General features: G+C 38.1%; 1 protein-coding gene across 1 annotated transcript in view; it reads left to right on the top strand.

Annotated features, from left to right (window-relative positions):
- MID1 (midline 1) overlaps positions 1-18,248 on the top strand; it is a 246,926-nt gene that overhangs the window by 50,074 nt on the left and 178,604 nt on the right. The window lies entirely within an intron of this gene.

The following is an 18,248-nucleotide window of genomic DNA, read 5'->3' as shown; positions in this document are numbered from 1 at the left end:
CCAGCTGGACATTGAGCCATTGACCACAACTCTTTGTGTGTGGCCATCCAGCCAGTTCTTTATCCACTGAGTGGTCCATCCATCAAAATCCTTCAAAAACCGAACTTTTGCTGGATCCAAAATGCTGATACAAACCACTTTATTTAAGTGAGCTTGCAAAAACCCTTCAGCTAACATAACTTCCCATGTCTATAAGCATCAATTTACGCGTATGACTTAACAAAGTTGACAATTGCGAAGATTTGCTATATGTATGTTTTCTATGCTTCAGCCGCTTCTTGATCTTTTCTTCAAAATGCAGTCTTTAGATCTGATAACACCATCAGGGGAAAAAATCATAAAGATGACTTTGAAAATATTGTTCTATTATATGGTGATGTGAATACTTATCCTAACCATTAACTTCAGCAATGTGGTAGAATGTATATAAATTATACTTCAGGTAGTGGACTTTAAAAAGCAAGATGTCTGGAGGGTAGAAATACTTTGCTTTTGGCTGTTGAATTTTCCATCTTTCTTTAGAAGTTGTGTTTTCTTTTACATGTAATGATTTACCTCTAAATTGTGCTGCAAGTAAAGTATTAGGTAATGCTCCTCCTAAAAACAGATTTACTGTAGAAACACATACTTGTATATTCAAAAAGGTGTGACTTTTGTCACACAAAGGCACACAAGTGCTTTTGGCTTTACTTTTTCTCAAGTACCAGAATCACAGTAGGACAGACTAGGGATCTGCTGAGTTTTCTCATGTCTGAATGCCTATCTCTAAAGACAGCAAAGCACATATCATTATGCATCTATGTTAATTACAGTGTGATTAACTTATTTGTCAATTGGGTGTGAGATGTGTCATGTTCCCTGACAGTCTCATAACCCTGTTAGTGCCAGATGTCTATCCTGCTGTCTGGAAGAACTCCTTTTACTGGTGCTTAAAGTATCTGGTGCATCCACAACTACATTTCATGAATCTACCAAGTGCAGTGATTGAATCTAGTTGTTTGCATTCTCTGTCTTACTGTCATTTGCCAGTCACTCACCATGAGATCTGGGCAGGAAACAATTTTCCCATCCCATTAAAATTCTCAGAGATAAAAGAGCATTTTAAATCTGTCCCCCAGAAGGGGAAAAATCCCCAAGATTCACCCCCAAAATAGCTTGTTCATATGACAGGCACTTCAGATAAAGAGATTTGGATTCAGAACTTCAAGATTAGTATCTTCATTAAATGCTTGTCTTTTTTTTTTTAATAAATCATTTGGAATGAATTTTCTGATGAAAAGAATTTATTGTCCGAAATTCCTGACTATTTCTATGCATCAGAGACATTATTTTCACAAATATGATCTGTCCTAGTTGCAAAGGGTAATTTTTTTTTTTCCATTTGAGGGACTGCCAAGGCTTTGGGAAAAGTGGACATTACACACTAATTTCCCTGTCACCACCCCATGTCATCCATGCTTCATATAATATCATTTGATATATCTACTGACTGTATGGACTGAATTTGCTGCCCCTTTTTTAATTTGCAGTCATTGTCCATGACACAAATCCAAGGAGGAGGGTAGTAGGTACATGTCTCTTCTCACGGTGCTTTTTTTTTGCAAAAACAGAGGACGTACACCCATATCCACCTCATTCTATTAAACATCTACGTGCCAAATTTGGCTCTAATTTTAGTGCTTCATTATATTATTCAGAGTATTACACTACATTATACACTACTTTTATATTGTATTTGAAAGGTACATTATTCTAGGCACTGTACGAGCACAGTGCATGACTCTTTTCTACAACCTAATACTGAGGATCTAAGGATTTACAGTCCTACTGTACATAACACAAATCCTTGCTGCAGTGTGTCATTTCAAAGATATACGTACTGGAAATTTTGACCCGACGCATGCTCTACGGCCCTGGTGGTGGTGGCTCTTAAGGAAGAATGGTAAAAGGCAAGAAAGGGGAAAAAGTAGCCTAATTAATTATTTTTTCCTCCCCAAAGCTGGGTATATGCTGGGGGCTGAAGGCTACATAAACCTAGAGGTAATTGGAGTAGGAATAAGAAATAGCAATGTGCTTGTACACCAGGTAACTGTGAGCTCTGCAGATTTTCACAGCGCAGATCAGCAACTGGTTGAACTGCTAGGACTGCTGCAGCCAACTATCCAATGCTCCTTCAGGATGTGCATGTGTGCAGGAGTAGCTTTGGTGAATGCAACATATGCCTACTTTGGTATAGAAGGTGATGTTGGCACCGCTGCATGCAATAATAAGGCTTCTAGCTCTTTTTCCCATGGATGAGGTTTTATCTATTGTTTTTCAGGCATGCGCCTGAAGAGTGTATCCATTCATTCCCCCTAGACTTCTCTTTATAGTAGTACAAAAGGTGCGTGGTATTTGCCAAGAAGCAGCCAGTACTAGGCCAATGTATATGGAGAAATTATACTGGCAGCTGTACTGGCTCTTGGGCATTTGGTGTATTGCAAAGGATTGTGCAATACTGATTTACTCTCAGTGCAGCTCGCGGGTGTCCAACACATCACCTCTGTCTCCTGGAGACAGTATGAGTTGTTGACTATGATTTGAATGTCTTATGAAATTGTAAGTGAATCCTTTAAAAATGAAATCCTGTATGGCCAAAATGACTAGATTATTTCTGCGTAGTATAAATCTCTTTTGTGATTTATGGTTATTTCTACTCATTCTGTGAAAAGATCAGCACTAAAAGGAATACAGCAATGAGCAGCTTTTTTGATACTCTCCTTGACTAGTTATGTATAAATAATTTCTGAAAGATACTATTAACTTTCCTGGTGGGACAATAAAAATACTAAATAATTCTAAGGACTGAAAACAGCTCTACCCACCAATTTATTTCTTATAATACCAATACTAGGACTGGCAGCTTCATGATAATTGTCTTTAAATAATTCAAAGACAAAAATAAAAATACCTAGGTTTAACTCTAAACTATAGACATCATAGGGTAATCTTCTCTCATATATATCTTTCCTTTATAGACATACAGGCTTTTTTATGATAGTCCTCCACAGCAAAGCTGGGAATCTCATATGGTTTAATAGGTTTTCCCTAACAATGCCAATCTTTTAAGGGAACAATATCTCCATTAGAAAGATAGGTAAGGAAAGAAGAGTGAGCTAAGGTTTACCCAAGGTCATGGTGGAAGTGCGCAATAGCAATAGAGGCAGAGTGCAAACTTCAAAATGGTGTATTAATACCTAGTCTCTCTCTCCACAATATCCTTTCCCCTGCCACACATTGCTTATTTATAGGGAGCATCATCACATATTTTGTGATATGATTTTGGTTTAATGGCAAGACACCTATAATTATTTCTCTTCTTCCAATGCTCTTTGAACATATGTCCATCAGTACCCAGTTCTTGTTGGTGCAGTTGCTATTCCAATGACAGAAACATGCAGGAAAAAACGTTCGCATGTCTGAAAGGATCCCCACGATGGAAAGTGACCTCCGGCTGTCAGGCGTGTCGGGCTGGTTTGCTGCGTGATCCAGCATAAGCAGGGCTGACTTCCAGGCTCTGCGCACAATGTCTGGTGTGTGGGGTCATCCTCTGGCTCCCCTGCCCCCTGCTCCCAGGCCATGGGGCTGACCTCGTCCCTCTGGGAGCGTGACCCCTGCCAGCCTCGCTGAAATGGGCTCAGGGGACTCCCCGACGGAGTGCAAGGATCAGAGCGCAGCTTTCGGCAACAGGAATGGTAATAGGAGAAAGCCTTTGTCTTTGGAGGCACAGCTACCTCCGGGGAGTATATTTGCCTCCATTGTTATTTAAATAGGCTGCGTATTCAAGACTTCATCTGTTTTAAAAGCTCTGTGAGATCTTGGAGGAGAGAAAATTGAAGCATGTGATCTCTGGCAGTTAAAGGAAAATAAAGGGACACTTATTCTGCGATTGTGTGTAATTTCAGCGATGTGTATGCAAATATGTATGTGCATGATAAGACCATGTGTGCAGAGAAAAAAAATACATGTTGTAGTTTTTTGTGGAAGTTTTTTGTGTGATTTATTTAGACTCATTCAAGTAACCTTGTTGAATTCAGGGGAACTCTTTGTATGAATGAGACATGCCACATCTTGTCCTTGAGTTAGTCCCACCATGTGGCTACTGTGTGGGTTGGAATGACACACAACTGGAAACCAACAGATTATGCATACTTTATTTATAACTTGCTTCAAGCACTTCCAGTATTGTTTGCGTTACCTCATTGTGTTGAAAACAAGTCAGTTAGCTGCATTATGGAAAATTGGACATTTGCATATTACAGTACTTAGAATGTTGTTACTTCTTACTGTTTTGGTTAAAACTGCATTCCACTCAGAGATTTACAGTCTGAGGATTAGATTAGTTTGTCCTCCACATCCTTGAATAAGAGGGTGTGGAAGAAGGACCAAAAAGCCTTGAAATCTGGTGCAGTGTCTGATGAAGGCTTCTATCCAGCAGGTTATTTCTGTGAGTTATTGTGACCAAGAACAGCTCTTTGTAACTTTTCCCATTTCTTCTCTACGTGTGAGTGAAGATTGAAGACCTGGAAGAATCTTTTAGTTCAAGATGAAAAAAAGAGATGTAGCACCTTAGAAGAGAGGTAGGGAAATGGTAAATGAGATGAGGAAAAAGTTGATAACCTCATACTTCATACTGGGGACTAGTGCAATTAGCTAGATTTATGTATTTATCTTATTCTTAATTTTAATAAAATTGTAACTTATACCCAGCCTTGAAGAAGAATGTTTTCTTAAATAATGTAACAGAGAAATGTCAGAGTAAATGGATGGAGATAGTATGCAAAATTGTTTTACATGCGAAATATGAAGTTCCCTGGCTGCTGCTGGAAATTACTTTTTAAAGCCTATTCGTCTCAAGGATTTTGTTATTTATTTTTTATGTTCTTTAAAGCTACGCTTTTGTTGTGATGATTCTCATAACGTATTAGCTCATGTGTAAATAAATGTGTGTAAAACTATGGAATAATGAGGGTTTCTTATGTTTTTCAGCTTCTATTACTTTTTATTACTCATAGAATCACAGGATGGTTAAGGTTGGAAGGGATATCTGGAGGCTGCCTGGTCTAACCCCTCCTGCTCAAGCAGGGCTACCTAGGACTGATTTTTAGTATCTCAAAAGACGGAGACTCCACCACCTCTCTAGGCAACCTGCACCAGTGCCCAGTTACCCTTACAGTGAAAAAGTATTTATGGTCAGAGGGAATCTCCTGTGTTCCAGTTTATGCCCATTGCCTCTGGTCCTGTTCCTGAGCACCACTGAAGTGAGCTCAGTCCTATCTTCTTTTGCACCCTCCCTTTACTTATTTATATACCTTAATAAGATCCCCCTGAGCCTTCTCTTTTCCAGATTGAACAGTCCCAGCTCTCTCAGCCTTACCTTATAGTAGAGATTCTCCAGTCCTTTCATCACTGTTGTGCCCCTTCACTGGGCAATCTCATGTATGTCCCTATCTCTCTTGCACTGGGAAGGCCAGAACTGGACCCAGTGCTCCAGCGGAGGGACTCACCAGTGGTGACTAGAGGGGAGCGATCATTCTGTTGTAATCGGGGTTTGTTCGAGTTTGCCTGAAAACTTACAGTGGTCCTGGTTGTGGAGGGTCTGCCCAGGTGTCCCAGCTGGCTTTACGATGCTCTGCCACCATTGTCAAACGGGCAAACTGTTTGACAGGCACACTGACAGGCTGAGATAATGAAAAGTGGTTCAAAGCCACCTGATATGATTAGCTGCTTTTATTAAGCTTTCTCTTCACATGCCAGCCCTGGGCCAGGCCCCGATCTAGTACCAGCTGACCACTAGGGAAGATATACTGGTGATCCAGGGAAGACACAGGACTGGCCCTTAAGCCACCCAGACATGGCTCAACATAGCATGGAAGTCAGTAGATATCCTCCTTCTGGCTTCAGGAGGAGGTGGAACAGACCCTCAATGGCCTCAGAAAACCTAATGATTGTTGGCTTGTCAAAACTCAAATCAAACATGAAGTTTAGTTGCATACAAATTGAATATTTATATGAAAATTAAGCTGTCCTTTTTGTTTTTCATAGAAGTTGTAAATATTTAAACTCTCTGCAAAAATCTGGCAGTTAGGACAAATGGGGTTTCTTACCACCTGATCAGGGTTGATTTTGTATTCCTCTTTTCACTAATCTAAGATGCCTTGGAGAACTGTGCATATGTCAAGCTGCATTTTATTGTAAAGATTAACTGCTGCAAAGGATGATCTATCTGCTAGGATTTTTGTTCACATTAATCAACTCTCTTGGTAGTTATATAAACATTTACTGTAGTCTATTAATGAAAAGTGTGCTAGTACAGGTGTTGAGTCTATCACGATAAAATTTTAGCAGTCAAGAGTTTGTTTATTATATCATGTATTCTGTTGTACTTCCAGACATTGAGACTGAAACAGAATAACTGAAAAAACAGGATTAGAGCCTCTTAAACTGGGAAATAAGTTAAACATTTTTAGCCACTGTGCCTTTTTTTTCAGTTGCAAAGCAATGCATGATTAATTTAGAGGAAATAATATTATTTCTCCAAGCAGAGTATCCATGGTTTTTTTTTTCCTTTTACATAATAAATACTGTTGCCATAAAAACAATGGAAACCGAGAATTCTTGACAACTTATTTTAGGTCTAGGAAGCTTGAATGTAAACTGAACTGCCCAGAGAGAGTTGGTGAAAGAGTTTACTTGCTGTAATTATAATAAAGGAAATTTAAAAACCACAATCTGTTTCAAGTCAAAAATGAACAACTGAATATTGTCTTAAACATTCCCCTCACACCCCCCCTTCCTGTTCTTGGCATACTTATGTTTCTTAAGCAATTGTCATTACTAGACTTAGGGTACAGATGTTATTTCTTTTATATAAGTTGAGCTGTGTTGTTTCTGAACCTTTCAGCCCATTAATTTAGAATTTGTAACTTCAGAATTTTTGCTTTGCAGTTTAAGAAAACAAAACATAAAAGCTAGGAATAAGTCATAAGTAGGGATCACATAATATAAGCTATTTATTTCTGGTGTTACACTTCATTTGGTAAACTTTACATGCCCGAGGGATCTGACATAATGTTAAATGCATTTAGTTATTTTATGTGATGTATCTTCGTTATCAGGTATTTATTCCAGAAAGATGGCTCCTCTCTGACTGGCATGGCTTTTCAGCTATTAATATCATGAAAGCATGACAAAATAGTTTTAAAAGAATTTCTGGTGAGAGGTGTGAACGTTTGTGGCTGGCATTAAGTTTTCATTTGAAAACAAAGATTAATGCTGCTATTATTTTATCATTACAATAATATTTTCGGTGTATGAAGAATATGGATATCTGTCCTAGTTTCCAGATGCTTTGCATATGTGATAACGGGGTGTTTGTTTTTTTTTAGTTTTCTTAAAGTGATGTGCTCTCTAGTCTATTTACTAAGTGACTGAAGAGTCCATCCTCATGACGGTACTCACAGTTTTACACTGTATAACCATAAGAGGGAGCCTCTCCTCTTTCCAAGTTAACCGGGAAGATGCAAACTTCCTACCAGTTTGGAAGCGTAAACGCTTCTCTTTTTTCCCTGTGAGGCTGATCCACTGCAATCTTACAGTCAGGTACATTTACATGGGATTCAAGCCTGCTAGTTCAAACATTGCTCCTAATGGTTTGGAAGAGTGGGATCATCCTTTAACATAAGTGGGATCTAGCCTTTGTTAGAAAATAGGCAGGTCGCATAAGTATCTGCCAGCATCACTGCAGCTGGTGCAAGGAGTGTTTACTGGAGGCGGCATAGGTTGTACTCTAGCCTTTTGAATGGTATCTCTGTCTTCATTACAGACATCTGTTATCGTACAAGTAAATATTTTGGTTGTCATCCATTCGTTACAATCGAGTTAAGTTTGACCTCAGCACAAAGTTTACACAGTTGAAAATAAAATTTGTAGTTTAATAGAGTTAAGTAAGTGGAAGGAAACCCATGTGTGAGTAGATTTAAGTATGTTTGTGCCTACCTTGATTACATTAGATCAATAAGCTGATAAAAGAGGGAAAGAAATTAAACTGTAGGATTAAAACCCCAAAATAAATGCAGGAGGGGAAATACATCATTATCATTAGACAGTAAAATCCATGGTTAGAGTAGCTTGTGCAAAAGAATAACATGAAATGACTATTATTAGAGCTTAATACCCAGATAAAATTTTGGTTACTTTGATTTTTTTAATCCAGAGAAATAAAATCTGAAAGAAGCTACCCGTAAAGTCTTTCAGTGTTCAGAAATTATTTCCCAGGTTACTTGTGTTTGGTGATACTGCTTGAGTCTCCCTTTGGTCATGTGCAGTGGTTTCTCTGATGCTTGACCATCAGCTTGCTATTCTCTTCTTCAACTTAAAAGTTTGAGCTGTGGCACCAAGGCTGGAATGGCCTCTAAACTGAGAGATGGTGATTGCTGCTGAGATGCCATAGAGACAAATAGTGCTTGCGGTGCCTGCAGTGAGAGCTCACAGTAGGCACAACCAAGAAAGTGAAGTCTCACTTAGGCTGACCTATTTCTCCAGCCTCGCAAAGCTGCTTTTCCAGGTTTCTCCCCCAGTTGCTCCAGATCTAGTCCATATTATTGCTTTCTGAATTCTCTGCCCACTCAGCATATATTCTGAAATCTGTCCTGGGTAGCAACAGATTTATCTTATATTGCTGTGCACAAATCTCACGTTTACTCAAAGCAGGAGCAGTGCATGGTATTAACTTAGGTATTTCTCACACTTAATGTTCTACTACTTTTCTTGCCTACGTTGTTGGATAATGTCCAGGTAAAGAACTATGTTATTTTACTCTGTCGTGTGAATGCGATGATAACTCCTAGGAGGAACCTTTAATGAGGGGATAAATCTACAATAGCGCTTATGTTACAGCTCAGTACTACAAATTCTTGTTCACATAACTAGGTTGGAGTATGTGTATTCCACATAGGATGGAGTCTGATTAGCTGTAAAACATTGATGATGCTTGTGTTTGCAATCATTTGCAGGGCGTTTTCCTGTAAGCTATTTATACCATATGTCAGTATGCCACTATATTCCTTACTTCTCTTTCCTCTTCCCAAATACACCCATGTTAACTACGTTATTGTGCTCTGTTTTGGAAAAATGGGCAAGAACACCACTATGTAAATCATTGTGTATATGTTTTCACTGTACTAATAGCCAAAGTTGGAATTCTAACTGTGTTGCAAACCTCCAAACCACAGGGAAAATACATGTGTCTCCTCTGAATAACTTAACAGCCTGAGGCTTCAAGGCTAGGATTTTTTTATGCAGATGCTTGTCTTTAAATGCTGAAGAGGTTAAAAAATCTGGATGGTTGGGCTTTCAGAGACCTTTCAGTCTTCTCAATGCCTATGTCTGTGTGCTCCTGTCAGTCTTCAGAGGCACAACCGTGACAATATATGATGGTTAAAACAATTTCAGGGAAAGTTCATACCATGGATGTGTCCTGATCCCAGGCTGCCCACTCATCCTCACGCTGGTGCAGACGGCTGTGCAGGAAGGGCTGGATTTTTCTAGACTGCACAGCAGCAGTACCCCACTGTCTAGTATGAGTGTTGGCTCATCTCTGACCAGGATGCTATGTGTATCAAAGCCTCTGAAGAAGAACTTGGAATGTGTTTTCAGCTTGATTTATAGAGAGCAACATCCTTCTTGCTCCTTACATCTTATGGATAAAGGAGGAACGGAGATTTAACCTTTTACAAGGCACAGGCTGTATTTCTCATTTGCTATTTTAATTTTGCTCTTCTCTCAAACTTCAGGAAGACTGACGCATTTACTGAAGTTAGCAGGCTGGATGTAATGCACAACCGTTGGCTGATGTGTTTTGAAGTTCCAAGCCAGATATCCTCAGTTTCACACATACACTTCTAATGTAAACCCAGCTGCACTTCTGAGTCCTTGCTTTCATCCAACTCAGAAAAAAAGCAAAGAGTGAGTGGGTTTAGACTGAGCCCATGGAGATCAAAACCAAATGAAATGCTGTTAGAAAATCCTTGTCAAAATGAAACACTGACTGGAGTAACAGTCTTGCTAGAGTGACTCTCTGTAATCATCAGAGGTTTTTCTTTTTCCTTTTCCTTTTACCCAGCTATGTTTCCACTGTGTTCTTCCCTCATTGCTGGTTAGTCATTCTTCCTTCTTGCCAGGTCACTCCTCCTCCAGTTTGCACAGTTGCCACCACATTGGTTTCTCAGAAGATAGATTCTGTGAAGTAACTAAAGAACATTCCTTAAATCCAATATGTCTATGTTACAGCCTTTATAAAGCCTATATAAAGCCTTTATATAAAGCCTATATAAAGCCATTATAAAGCCTTACCTTTGAAAGATAAAGTTTTAGTATTAATTGACTGTGTTAAGGAATCTGTTAAAAGATGTGCTCTCTAGAGCTTCTTGATCAAATTCTTAAAAGTCAGGTCAGGTGTGTATCCCTAAAATGTGCATTTCCTTCTGTTTATACATGTTGCTCCATTTTCTACATGGCCTTTAAGAATTACTGGGAGTTTCTTTCTAGAAAAAGGTAGGAAATAAAAAAAAAATAAAAATGTGCGATCCACTGCAGTTCTTTGTTTTAATCAGTCACACCAGTGAGTCACAAAGAGCTCAGTAACCTTTAAGGTTTAGGTTTCCTGGAGTCTTTTCCAGTACAATTGCCTGCACTTCGCTTGTAGGAAAGATTATTTGAAATGCACTTACGACTGTTATTAAAAATGCATTGCTGTTATCCAAATGACCTTGCCTTATGCATTTTGTTAATCCAAGAAACACAGAAAAGAGTAAGTGCTATGTAAAAAGAGGTGATTTTGACAGATGATACAGATAAAAGAGGACATAACTGTGAGCAAGTACAGAAAAAGAATATGGAGCAGTGTGTAAACCTGCTGATGTTTCATAAAGCTCAACTTTCTTCAGGCATTTGTCATCAGTCTGAAAGTTGTGTTCTGCTACAGGAATGAGGAAAATGAGCTCTTCCAGTATTTTACAGCATGTTGTTTTCAATATTATGTCTTATTGTGAGAGTTTTCTTTTTTTTTTTTCTTTTTTTTTGCACCCATGCAGGCTCTTTTTAACTGGAGTCCAAGTACAAGGGTGGCTACACTTTTTGTGCTTCATTCTGTCTTTTGATAGGTAGAGCTCTTGTCCTTTGTGCGTAACATAGTTAACTACATGCAGGTCAGATGAACTTTTTTATTTAGAGGTTATTTATGTATATAAAGTGGTCTGTGAAGAGGTCTTTTTGTTTCTAACACATTTAATATACTTCCTCCTTTACAATAGGAGTGCTTTCAGATTGTTAGAGAGACAAAGAAAAAAGGACAGCGGTTTAAAAGCTGTGATTGGGGTATAAACAGTTCACAAGTACATCTCTTAATAGTCTTTTTAAGGGGTGAAATTCACACCTTATGACTTGCAGCATGCTAGAGTGCCACCTAAATCCCTGAGTGGGGGTCACCTAAAACAAGTGTGTAATTCTAAGGTGGTTCTCAGAAAAAAAACTAGAATTTACAAATTGGACTTAAATTGATGAAACGATATAACTGCACGTATTTGTCTGTATGAATCTGTCAGATTTTGTTTGTTTGGATATAAGTCTGGCTTCTGCTTGATTATCTTTCAGTGTTCTCATGAAACACTGAAGTAGTGAGGTGCTACCTCACAGAAGTTCTACAGAAAGAAAAATATTCGTAAATATTAAAGTACATAAAAGAGAAGCTTTTTGGAAAGAACAGTATTTTCTGAAAGAATGAATAGAAGTTGCATACATTAATGATAAATTTTTGCTACAGGAGTGATCTTGTGTATATTTTTAGACAGTTATGAATCTCAAATCCAAACCGAGAGACAACAGCAACATAATTTGTGTGATAACAAATACAAAACATGTAAAGGGTCAAACATATAGGGTTTTTCTTTCCTTCCTTTTCAGAAATCTTTCAGAGCACAAGGATTACTAGAGATGGGGGGCACCTGTGTGGAACAGCACAGACTTGGATTCCTGCCCAACCAAGACTTTCTTGGGCCAGGTCATTTGGCCTCAATATCCACTACCAAAATCAGAGATCTGACACCCTCCAGTATTATCATAATGAGCCCATATGATTAGATGAACAAGCAGAAACAAAGACACAAAGATACGAGCAACCTGTGTTCCTCTCTGAGGAAATAAGAGTCTGACTTCACAAGTTAGGGTGTCTGTTAATGAGCTCAAGCTTGTGGAGGTGGAGCCTTACATTTCACAGAGTTCATTCACCATCTTCCTTTTTCATTTTTTTTTTTTTTTTATGGAAGCTCAATTTCTTCATGGACAGTTCTGTGAAATCAGGCAATTTTTATGTTAATCTTGTAAAAAGATTTCTGAACTTATTTTAGAAGAGAATATGCGTCTAAATACTGAATTTGCAGACACCAATTTTGGTATATATGACTCCTCTGATATTTTATGATAATTTTTAGGTAACAAATGAAAGACTTTGCATTGCAATTGTTTGCCTCAGGTTACTGCAGTGAGGTCTTTGGCTAGTAAAGAATTGGTTAAGTAATTAAATTAGCATAGGTAAGAGGCAGTTCACAAAATTCACAGTCCAAGTATTGTGTATAATATATAATGTGATAATAAATGAAACGTGTACATGTGTATGTGATCATAAATGAAACAAACAGAATTCTTTCTTCCTTCCTTCGTTTTTTGCTGATGTTGCCATTTTCTTAAAATACATTTTGGAGTAAACCATTGGGTTTAATTCCTTTCCTTGGAGCTTCTTCCTTATCCCCTTATACCCTAACCCCAACAAAAGTGGAAAGGGATTTCCTTAAATTCCCAATGTTAGGTAGGAAAAAGGTGTTCCAGGCATTTATTACACATTTGGTTCATTTTTGCTGTTAAAATGGCTTTGTATGGTGGAAGATCTTCCTTTGCTCCTGTCTCCTCCTTCAGCTAAGTCATAATGGGGAGACACAGCCATGAAGTCACAACCCATATAGTGAAAAAAAAGTCTCATCCATCAAACTGTCACCTTGGTTTTCTGTCCAGGGTCACAGAGGAACAAAGTCAGCTTGTGTCAGGTTGAAATATCAGTGGTAAGTGTTAGTGTGTGTAAAGCTGGTGGTTTGAAGTCTATTTATTTTGTTTGAAAGGCTCAAACAGCATGCTGCCAAGCAGAGGAACAAGCAGGAGGAAGTCTCCTTATAAATTATTACTGGAAGGCTTACAGCCAACATTTAAGATGTGAAATTATGCCATCTGCTTTTCTAATTCTCTGATTTACTTTGTGGCAGCTGTCTGTTTCTGAGTTTCAGCATCTCACAGAGAGGTAAAACTTGCATTAAAAACTAATATGGAAATGGCATTTCTTTAACAAAGACTTAACATTTTCTTGAAAAATAGAATTTGCAGGGAATGTTATCTCAATATCTGTGGCATGCTTTCAAGACAAATTATATTAAAAAATGCTGTCTCTTTGCATAAACTGGGAATGTAGATAGATTCGGGGGGGGTATTATTGAGAAAAATGCAATTGTTTTTCTGATTTTAGCCATCAAAAGCATTTCAGAGAGGCACCAATGTTTCAGGTTTTTTTTTTAATATTGCTTTTAATTTGGTGACTCTTAACATTATTGATTTCATGTCTGTTGGGCTCTTTTTTTCTTATACTTTTTATTATTGATTTTCAGGGGAGAACATCTTTGTTGTTTTGCTGTTTGAAGCATTTAGGTCTTATTTACGTGCTCTTTGTTAAAAAGAAAAATCGCATAGCTCGTTTAAAAAGAACAAAAAACAAAGGCTAACTACTCCAGTGCAGGCTGAGATGCACACAGGAAACTCTTGCAAGTACCCAGGGGTGTGCTTGTTTCAGAAATTAGCATCTGAGAGGGTGATGAACAGAGATGTGCACTTTTCCATGGCTTGTCCTGATGCACTGCCTATGTACAGGGCATACAGGCAGCCTGAGTGCCCAGTGAGCTTGTTTGGATGCCCTCCCTGAGGATGGCTGTGAGGGGGGGTGGACTGAGTGGCAGACGCATCTCTTCCCCCACCCCCTGGGAGAATCGCTTCTGCTGAAGTCATTTGGTGCGCGCTGCTTTTTCCTGTGCGAGGATTAGGGAGTAGGAGAATGGCTTTGTGAGGAGCCTCGAAGAGAGGGAGCTGAAGAGAGGCTGAACAGAGGGGCCGAAAGACTTTAGCCTTTCATAGTTCTTTCAGTCAATTCATTCTGGGAGACCAATTGCATGTGATACAGCAGCTGGGGTTTTTGTTTTCCTTTCAGCTATATACTGTAGGAGAAGCTGGTAAGGTTATTTTTTTTTCCTTCTTCTACTGTTCCACGATGCTACTGTCATTGCTTTATTGAAGTGACTGTTTGATGAGGAAGGGAAGTTGGTAATGATGCTGAGGGTCCCCTGCATTGTCTCTGTTTTGTGCAGCTGCATAGTTTGGGGGAAAGCACTGTTTACAGTAGAGGGGCTGTTTTCCGTTGGACAACTTTGCTATTATTTTTCCAAAGTTGTTTCAGCCTTTCTTTCAGCAAAGCTAGGAAAATAAGCAAATAAACGGACTTGGCTGTTTAGAAATGGGTAAATTTATAGAGGCTGCAATTTGTTGAAAGAGCTGTTCCGCCTAAGTCCCAGTTTCAGATGTTCTTCCTTTGATGCTATCAGATTTGTTACTCTGCTGGATCAACTCCAGATCTGGGTTTTATCTGAGAACCTTCTCTCACAATTTTTTTTATTATTATTTTTTTTTTATTTTCAGCAGGGACAAGATAAGTCACTTAAATTAATAGCCAGAGAAAACAAAACAAAAATGTATCTGTGCAAGGGGAAAATATTTGGGGAAAGGAAAAAATCCTGCGGGAACTCTGGAATTAAAAAATAAATGAAGGAATATTAATTCTTGGCACTAATTTTTAGCAGAACGCTCCTGATCAGCGTAATAGGAAGCACGTGTTTAGGCAGAGAAAATTCAAGATGCACAGGTGCATATGCTGTCTAACTGCACCCTTTCAAAGAAAGAGTTGTCATATTTATCCTCTTTGAGAGAAAAACAAAAGGGGGGGGGGATGGAGGAGGGGGAACCAGAAGATCCTGGCTATCCTGTATCTTTCCTCTCTTGTTATTTCTAGAATAGTAAGTTGTTTGTCAGAGTCTTTTATTTCCTTTCATATTATCGTGGGAAACTTTAGCTTGAATTGGTTGGACATACATGAGCGCAGCTTGGGGTATACCATGTCTTTTCCACGGGCAGGCTCTGAAAATCCTGCCTGTGACTCAGACGAATTGTAAAGACCGTAATTGCCAACAAAAGTTTCTTTTGTGGCCATTCAAAAATTGCAAACAAGGTAAGGGGGAATGATTGACAACAGTTACACTACTGATTGACAGAGAACCAAAAACTTGGTCTATGACTTAGTATGTTAGTTTTTCAGGAAGCGTTGACCTTTTTCACTATTATTCTGTTCTTTCTGGTGGACTATTCCCAGCTCCCCTATTGAGGCTAGAATGTCTATCTAAAATGTGTCTTTATAATTACTGCCTATGGTCTGTATGTCTCATTACAATGATATGCTTATTTGTTGATATTGAAACAAAACTGAGAGATGCATTGCAATCAGACCTCCGTGAAAGAATGTGTATCTCTTAAATGCCTCACGTGCTTAGCTATTTATTTCAGCTACAGATTTCACTCTTATGCAGTAATGAAGTGCCACATCCAAATCCTGTGCTTACAGTTCTAGCTCTTAACAATGGAAGGCCCAAGGATATCAATGTGGTTACTCGTGTGAGTAAAGATTTGGAGACTCATTTCCTATTCATGAATGAAATGGTTTAGGAAGTGCGCAGTTACTATGGTTCTCTTTTGGCTTAAAAACAAAAATTTCCATTAAAACAATCACTAATGGGATTTGGTAGAGGGGCCCAAGAATAGACAGATTCACTGATTTAATATCAGAATGTGGTACAATTCTTAAGAATGTGGCCAACTCTTGACAGCAATATTTCAAAAAGAATTATAGAAATGTTCTCTCTCTTCTGTTATTAACAGGTTTAGAAACGTAGAAAACATAATTCACCTCTTTGTGCTGCACCACTAGATATGGCCATGACCCATGAAATACCACCACAACTATGAGTTACTCCTCCCTTTGAGAACAGAAGTTAATTTAGTGTGGTCTTTATCACATACTCCCACACTTCTAGTAATAACTGTCAGTTCTAACAAATGACAGCAAACTGATATTTCAGGTTAGGTTTCTCTTGGTTTTCTGTAGACAAAGGTACAGTATCTCTATCATGCAGTGTTTCACATCCTTGGTGTCATTGCCAGCAAAAGAGGCAGGATGTGTTCCCTGATTACTGATACACCAGTTAAGACTCCTTAGTTCTCTATTGGAGAAACTACTTTTGTTCAGTGTTTCTAAAGATGTTCACATGTAACATAAATATGTTAACAGCATCTTTTAGTTTTATGAGATAATGAGATGTATTTGCTGCTAATTTTTTCCTAGTTTTCAATTCTAAATTTCTAAATGTGATTTTGAAGAGAAAATGAGCATCTAACTTAAAAAAACTCGCAACTGAAATTATACTTACGTATATGGATGGTAAAGGAACTACACTAAACTTTTGTACAAAAGAGCCCTAAAATTAAGTGCCTGCAACAGAGAGTGGCTACTTTTTTTATAAAGCAAAAATGCATATACTTTTATATGGCCATTATTGTTGGTAAAAGGGCCTCTAATTGTAAATGAAGTATCACCACCAATATCCCATTCACACATAAAGAAGTAAATCTTGGTTAGAAATGTCTTTAATTAAGTTAAAGCAGAACAAAATTAATTCCAAAGGTGGAGGGAAACACATATAAATAAAATTAACATCCATTTACTCATAAAATTAGAGCAATCTAAACAAATTCCAACAGTCATTAGCTACCAGCTATTTGTCACAACTGGAAGGTTCAGGCAGATGAGAACTGTAATTGAAACTGCTTGAAACACATACACAGTTCTTTAGAGGAAATTATAACGTTGGAGCTGCCATACTGGTGCTGTGCTGCTATTTGGTGAATTATTTGCAAGCTTTTTGACATTTCTTAGTCCAGATGTCTTGTAAAGGCCACATAGCAAAGAAAAAAGGTTTGCTTTCTATGCTATATACATACATCCTTATATACGCATGTATAAGCATGAGTGGCAATTTATTAAAAGACAGTTGGTGTGCTGCAGGTTATTTTCAAGCTGGTTTTGTTAGTAGTTTTTACTTGTACTCTTGATTGCATCACTCTGAGTTGTTGTTTGGAGAGACCTGTACGTTGCATGCTAACATCATGCATCTTCTATGGTAAATAAACCATAGAAGTTTTTATGTTCATTGTTACAGAGAATTCACAAAGCCTATGCTTAGAGTTTATGGATACCCATCTTCCTAGAAATAACTAAGTGAAGTGAATGTCACTGTAAGTCAGGCTAAACATAGCGTAAAAGAGTTCTACTACTTTTTTGCTTAACTGGGAGAAAACACATCTGGGTTGTCATGGGAAGCTGCTATTTTACAAACAATCAGCAGCAGCAGGTCCAGTCTGTTGGAACAGGATAGAAATTAGAGAATACAGCTCCCACTTGACTGCCTGACAAAACAAGAGGCTTTGAATGTTGCTTCAAAATCATAAATTTTTTTTTAATTGTTGTGAAAGTAGTTAGATGTTAAGTGATTTTTATTCTTGAAGTCGTAGAATATAGAACAGGCTAAGTATTTTTGTCATCTATTTAAATGATACTTATAGTTTCTAGATACATCTGTGTAACTTTCAAAACTTTTTAATGAAATTCTCCACAATTGATGTTGCATCTGTTATACACATTCTCCAGCACCTTAGAAGTACAGTGTGTTCCACAGCTTGGGATTTGCTTGGTTTTTTATATCCAGTGTAAACAGAAATTGAACTGCTAAGTCAGAGATGGTCTGCAGGATGGTTTATGTGCAAAGACTGTGGAGCATTTTAATGATATATATAGCTGAGGTTTGCCTCAGTGAGGATCCCACTTTCTTCTCAGAGCATGTTTCAATGATGTATGGCTGTATCCCTTCATCTTTGAAAAGCTGTAACAAGGTGTCCTTTCTGGTTGTATGTAATAGGTATCTTTCACCTTTGAAATCTCAGTCTTTTTGAAAAGTAGT

The sequence above is a fragment of the Pezoporus wallicus genome, unplaced genomic scaffold, assembly GCF_028554395.1.
Source record: "Pezoporus wallicus isolate ANWC-B61680 ecotype Strahan unplaced genomic scaffold, APGP_CSIRO_Pwel_v1 contig_5767, whole genome shotgun sequence".
Lineage (NCBI taxonomy): Eukaryota > Metazoa > Chordata > Aves > Psittaciformes > Psittacidae > Pezoporus > Pezoporus wallicus.
This window is presented reverse-complemented; position numbering and strand designations above follow the sequence as displayed.